Genomic DNA, 6,445 nt, shown 5'->3' on the forward strand with positions numbered 1-6,445 from the left:
ATTCTTGTGTTGTATTGTTGATCCAGTTTACTTAAATTTATGGCTTAACATTTTTTTGTGGATTGATAAACATTTTAATTTATCTGTTGTTACCTTTATGTTGTAATTTCATGTCCTGACACGTTCCATAACCTTGGAGATTTCCTCCTCAGTTTGTCCTACGGAACTAGGCGTTTGAATAAATAATAAGTAAATAAGTTTTAGTGGTGTGACTCACGAAGATCTGTCTCCGTCTAAGCAAACCAAATAAATGCTGTGGCATTACAATTTGGAGCGATAAATAGGTTTGAGACTAAGTAAAATTAAGCATTTATATAATATGAAGCATAATGAACCTGTGGTGTAAGGGTAGAGACTTTGAGTAATAATGAAAACGTCGTCGATCCCTGGTTCTAAACGTACCACCACTAAAATTTTGATTATTAGTTAGCCTTGGCGGCCAAAGACTTCCGGCATAAGAAGTCACCCTCAATCTGCCAATGGCCTTGTCAAAAAGGAAGGAGGAGTGGACAGAGGTTTTTGGCACTGTTTTGTCCTTGGGGTGGGAAACTGCCCCTACAGGCGGAAGAATTAGCAGTGATGAACAACATGAGAAGGCAATGGAATCCATTGCATTAAAGACGCATAATGTGTATCCACAGAACATGTGACTATAATCGAAAAAGTGTCATGATGATCTTTCCATTATCAAAAGATTCTGGAATAGTCCCCAATTCAGACCTCTGGGAGGGACTGCCGAGAGGGAGGTTACCATGGGAAAAAGTCTGAATAATCAACATAAAGATAACGTTCTACGAGTCAAAGTGTGGAGCGTCAAAAGCTTGAACATGGTAAGGAAACTACAAAATCTGAAAAGGAACATGCAAAGGCTCAGTCAAGATATAGTAGGGGTCAGTGAAATGAAATGGAAAGTAGACAAAGATTTCTGGTCGGATCAGTATAAGCTAATACCAGCAACAGCAGAAAATGGCATAATGGGAGACGGATTTGTTATGAATAGGAAGGTAGGGCAAGGAGTGTGTTACTGTGAACAGCGCAGTGATAGGGTTGTTCTTGAAACTTCCTAACAGATTAAAACTGTGTGCCGGACCGAGACTCGAACTCGGGACCTTTGCCTTTCGGGGGCAAGTGCTCTACCAACTGAGCTACCCAGCACGACTCACGCCCCCCCTCCCCCTCACAGCTTTACTTCCGCCAGTACCTCGTCTCCTACCTTCCAAACTTAACAGAAGCTCTCCTGCGAACCTGCAGAACTAGCACTCCCGAAAGAAAGGATATTGCGGAGACATGGCTTAGCCACAGCCTGGGGGATGTTTCCAGAATGAAATAAAGACGTAAAGCTGTGAGGGCGAGGCGTGAGTCGTGCTTGGGTAGCTCAGTTGGTAGAGCACCTGCCCGCGAAAGGCAAAGGTCCCGAGTTCGAGTCTCGGTCCGGCACACAGTTTTAATCTGCCAGGAAGTTTCATATCAGCGAACACTCCGCTGCAAAGTGAAAATCTCATTCAGGGTTGTTATTATCAGAATAGACAGCAAACCAACACCAACAACGATAGTTCAGGTATACATGCCGATGTCGCAAGCTGAAGATGAAGAGACAGAGAAAGTATAGGAGGATACTGAAAGGGTAACACAGTACTTAAAGTGAGGTGAAATTCTAATATAAGAATTTTTAGCAAGTTGCAGCCCCATCAGGAACTGTGATATCTAATATATTGAAAAATTATCCTCATTAGTTGTGGGTTACTGGAATGCAGTTCGGGGAAGGAGTAGAAGGAAAGGTTACAGTAGAATATGGGGTTGGGACAAGAAATGAGAAAAGTCTAACAAATGTGAGACTGGTTCTGGTCTATCTCTCTATCACAGTTGCGCATTGACGCTTTGTTAGTGTTTTAGGAATTTGATGTTGAACCTACGGCCTGCAAGGTAGGAAAATACCATCTCATACATGCAGAGTTCAGAAGTGTGCAGCAGTACGGGCAGTGATGTAATCAGACAATGATGTCAATTTCGGTCTGATTATTCTCCCTGTAAAGGAAAAGTTATTGCTAACAGAAATTAGTGTACGGTTTCTGGCATAAATATATGTTAGCAATAATGAAAATCTTAGATTTTCGTTATTAAGGTCTAGTTTTACTCTAAGTATGTCTTCATGACGTAGCAATGTTAGTAAAATTACGTACAGGATGGTAAAATATTGATATTGGGTGTTCACAACTGTGAAGTGTAATTCCTAACTGTTATAAGGTTCTTTAATGGTAAGATGGTTGATGACCATGTCTGGGGGTCGATAATTAACAGATTAAATACAGTTGGGGTCACAGATGTCAATTACGCCAAAATGTACAATTAAAATAACCAATTAATGGATGGACTAGGTAAAGAGCAATAAAAAGAAGTACACTCTTAAAACAACTCCATAACTTAAGAGTATAAAGTACTCTACAGTGGCTGATGAATTCTTTTCGTTAAATCAGATATCTCCCGTTTCTGCTATAATTAAGCCTGACAATTGTGAATATGTTTAATTGCAGATCATGGTTGTATGTACGAAAAAGTTAGGAGAGATGGAGATGACCTAGGTTCTGAGTGTCAATTGAATATCACTTGCTGGCGTAGTGTGAGTGCATGTGTTTACCTGTCATCAGCGGCGGCAGTGGCTGCTGTCAGCGTGAGTTGCGAACTTGTGAATCTATTCTAAATATCTCTCAACTGTTAAATACCAGTTGGATACATTTCCTGCGTCTTCAGTGAAGCCAAGACTCCTATTTATTACCTAGCTAAGTTAATTTTCATGGTACACGCTATTTGGCTGGAATAGCACATACGTCATTGCCCTCAAATCGCTTGCAAGTGTTAACTGTCAGCGCTCCGTGCAATCCTCATACTAGGAGACTTTGCAGTTTAACTCCTTAAGAGTTAAGTGTTCACATAATGACACAATCGTGTCAGCGTGGCGCGAGTCGCCTTGCTCAAACACTCGATGATTTGCTGAAAGACAAGAAGTAAATTACTCTCTCTGCAATTTGCCTATATCGAAGCTGGTTGCCACGAGTTTTCTTTCTGGTCAATCTGAGCATTCATACTTTTTATAACTCCACCCACTAGAGGTTTTGTAGCGTATCACAGGCGTCGCTTCTTTCGTAGGGCAGAGTTTAACTTCTGCTACGTAACACTGAGATACACAGCTTTATCTTTCATGCTAATTTTAACACAGGTGGCTACAATGCGTCACCAATGTTTTGAGTTGGGTTTCTCTGGACGTTTATCCGGCATTTCACGCGTGTCCCTGTAGAAAGGCTTTCTGAAAGGTCATTGTTAAAAGCAGGAACAAGGGCTGCTTTTGACGGCGGCCTACGCAGTGGCTCCGGCTTCTTATTGTGTCCACTAGCTGTCCCGCTGTAAAACTTTCAGCCGAATGTGGGACTGGCATTCTGTCGGAAAAATTCTTCCTTCAAAACTGCATCTTGTAGCTTTGGTCTACGAAATTACTGGTATACAATTACTAGTGTGATTGGTAGTGGTTTAGATTTACGAAATGTCGGTTAGTTTATTCGTTTATTCGTTTTGCCTATCAATAAGACTCGTACATTCTCACATAACTATGTTGTGTGACATATCGAGTTAACCGGAATTGTTTCATTAATTCAATGTAAGGTGTGTTATTTGTTTGACACCTTACAAGATGAGAAATACTAATTGAGTTCTGTAATAAATTTTAGCTAGTAATAGTGAATACTTTGTTCAAGAATCACAAGAGGAGGAGGTATACTTGAAAAAGGGCGGGTGATATGGGAAGATTTCTGTTAGATTACATCATGATCAGACAGAGATTCCGAAATCAGATACTGGATTATAAGGCATACCCAGGAGAAAATATAGACTCAAGTCACAATATAGTGGTGATGAAGAGTAGACTGAAGTTTAAGTGATTAGTCATAAAAAATCAATACACAATGAAGTGGGGCATGGGAGTACTCTTGATAAGCGTGAAATTCTTCAAGGTTATAGATACAGCTGTAAGGAATGGCTCAATAGGCAGTACAGGGGAGAGGAATAGCTGAATAGGCAGTTCATTGGAGAGGAATGGACATCTCTAAAAATGGCAATCACAGAAGCTGCAAAGAAAAACATAGGTACAAAGAAGGTAACTGCGAAGAAGTTCAAAAATGTTAAGGGAAATTCAGGAATACAGTAAGTGAAATAAATAGGAAGTCTAGAGAAGCTAAGAGAAATGGCTGCATAAAAATGTGAATGACGAAAAAGAAATGACTGTCGGCAAAACTGACTCAGCGTATAGAAAAGTCAAAACAACCTTCGGTGACATTAAAAGCAAGGGTGGTAACACTAAGAGTGCAACAGAAATTCCACTGCTAGATTCAGATGGTAGAGTGGATAGGTGGGAATAGTACATTGAAGGCCGCTGTGAGGGGGTAGATTTATCTGAAGTGATAAAAGAAGAAACACGAATCGATATAAAACAGACAGGGGTCCAGTATTGGAATCATAATTTAAGAGAGCTTTGGAGGACTTAAGATCAAATAAGGCAGAAGGGGTAGATAATATTCCATCAGAATGTCTAAAATCGTTGGGGGAAGTGGCAACAAAACGACTATACACATTGATGTGTAGAATGCGTGAGTCTGGCGACATGCCACCTGACTTTCAGGAGAATACCACCCATACAATCCCGAAGACTGCAAGAGCTGACATGTGCGAGAAATATCGTACAATCAGGTTAAAGCTCATGCATCCAACTTGCTGATAAGAATAATGTACAGAAGAATGGAACAGGAAATTGAGGATGTGTTAGATGGCGATACGTTTGGCATAGGCACCAGAGAGGCAGTTCTCACATTGCAATTGATAATGGAAGCAAGGATAAAGAAAAATCAAGACAGGTTCATAGGATTAGTCGCCCTGAAAAAAGCGTTCATCAATGTAAATTCTGCAAGATTTCGATATTCTGAGAAAAACAGGGGTGAGCTATAGGGAGAGACGGGTAGCATACAATATGTACAAGATCCAAGAGTTAATAATAAGAGTGGACGATCAAGAACGAAGTGCTTGGATTAAAATAGTGTAAGATAGGGACGTAGTATGTCGCCCCTACTGTTCAATCTCTACATGGAAAAAGAAATGATGGAAATAAAAGAAAGGTTCAGGGGTCTAATTAAAATTTAAGGTGAGAGGATATCGATGATACGATTCCCTATTGACATTGCTATCCTCATGAAAGTGAAGAAGTATTACATGATGCGCCCAATGGAATGAACCGTCTAGTGAGTACAGAATATGGATTGAGAGTAAATTGAAGAAAGACGAAAGTAATCAGAAGCAGCAGAAACGAGAACAGCGAGAAACTTAATATTAGGATTGATGGGAACGAAGTAGTTGAAGTTAAGGAATTATATCATCTAGGCAGCAAAATAATCAACGAGGGACAGAACAAGGAAGACACCAAAAGCGCAGTAGCACGGCCAAGCGAAGTCAACTAGTATCAAATATAGTCCTTGACTGAGGAAGAAATTTCTGAGAATGTGTCTTTGGAGCACAGTACAGATGATGGCGGTCCGCATCAAACCAGTCAGAAGACTGCTACTCCTTAAAAAGCCACAGGTCGCTTATAACAAATTCCTTAGTATACATCCCTTAACAGCTTCCGTAGTTTTATCGGTGGAGTTCTGGTTCACCATATTTATATCGAAGTTTACCAAACCAGCTTCTATATGCGCAACGTGATCTCTAGTGGACACCTCACGGAACCATATTACGCTGTCTAGTGAGAATAACTAGCAGCAGCAACGAGTTTCCAATATCAGTTTAATGCTGCAGTATTCATTAGTTGAACACTTTATAAATTCGATGAGATATGTATACAATATCAGACCATATTATATATTTTACAGAGACAGGAACAACTCAAGTTAACTACACTGTCTCTCTCTCCTTCTACCACAAAAAACAGCTGTCCAGCAGCCACATACACGCATGAGCGGATAGAAGCTCTTGCTACTGACTTAGAACCAGAACGATGACCATCTTAATGAGTCGTAAACTCTGCTAAGGGCTGTTCTGTTGTTAGGTGCGCAACATCTAATCCATCACATTCAGATGCAATATTGTCATTCTTCTCCAAGCAGATCCAGATGGAGCTTTATAAACAATTTTTTGTGTGTCATTGAATGCAGTAAACATACTCGAATCCGTCATTTTCGGTAAGTACTCCAACTACCTACAGTTTCCATCAACAGTAAATGCTAGTATCTTATATTTATCGGGTGTGGCTTCGCCTCTCCGTACACTATGTTTAAGGGCACGTGCGAACCTTGCTTTTACATCTGCAATTGCTTATTTTTTTCCAGTTGCGGTTTATAATCATGTTTCTTTCACTAAATATCCAAGTTTTTGTTTCTTGACTTCGACCTCATCCATTTCCTGTTTCCTT

At 40.2% G+C, this 6,445-nt stretch overlaps 1 non-coding gene across 1 annotated transcript; it reads right to left on the reverse strand.

The window, feature by feature from the left end:
* Positions 1 to 1,081: 1,081 nt before the first annotated feature.
* Trnas-cga (transfer RNA serine (anticodon CGA)) lies at positions 1,082 to 1,155 on the reverse strand. Its single transcript has one exon. It is a non-coding gene; the product is annotated as a tRNA-Ser (tRNA).
* Between the last annotated feature and the right edge of the window lie 5,290 nt (positions 1,156 to 6,445).

This window comes from Schistocerca cancellata, chromosome 7, assembly GCF_023864275.1.
Source record: "Schistocerca cancellata isolate TAMUIC-IGC-003103 chromosome 7, iqSchCanc2.1, whole genome shotgun sequence".
Taxonomy (NCBI): domain Eukaryota; kingdom Metazoa; phylum Arthropoda; class Insecta; order Orthoptera; family Acrididae; genus Schistocerca; species Schistocerca cancellata.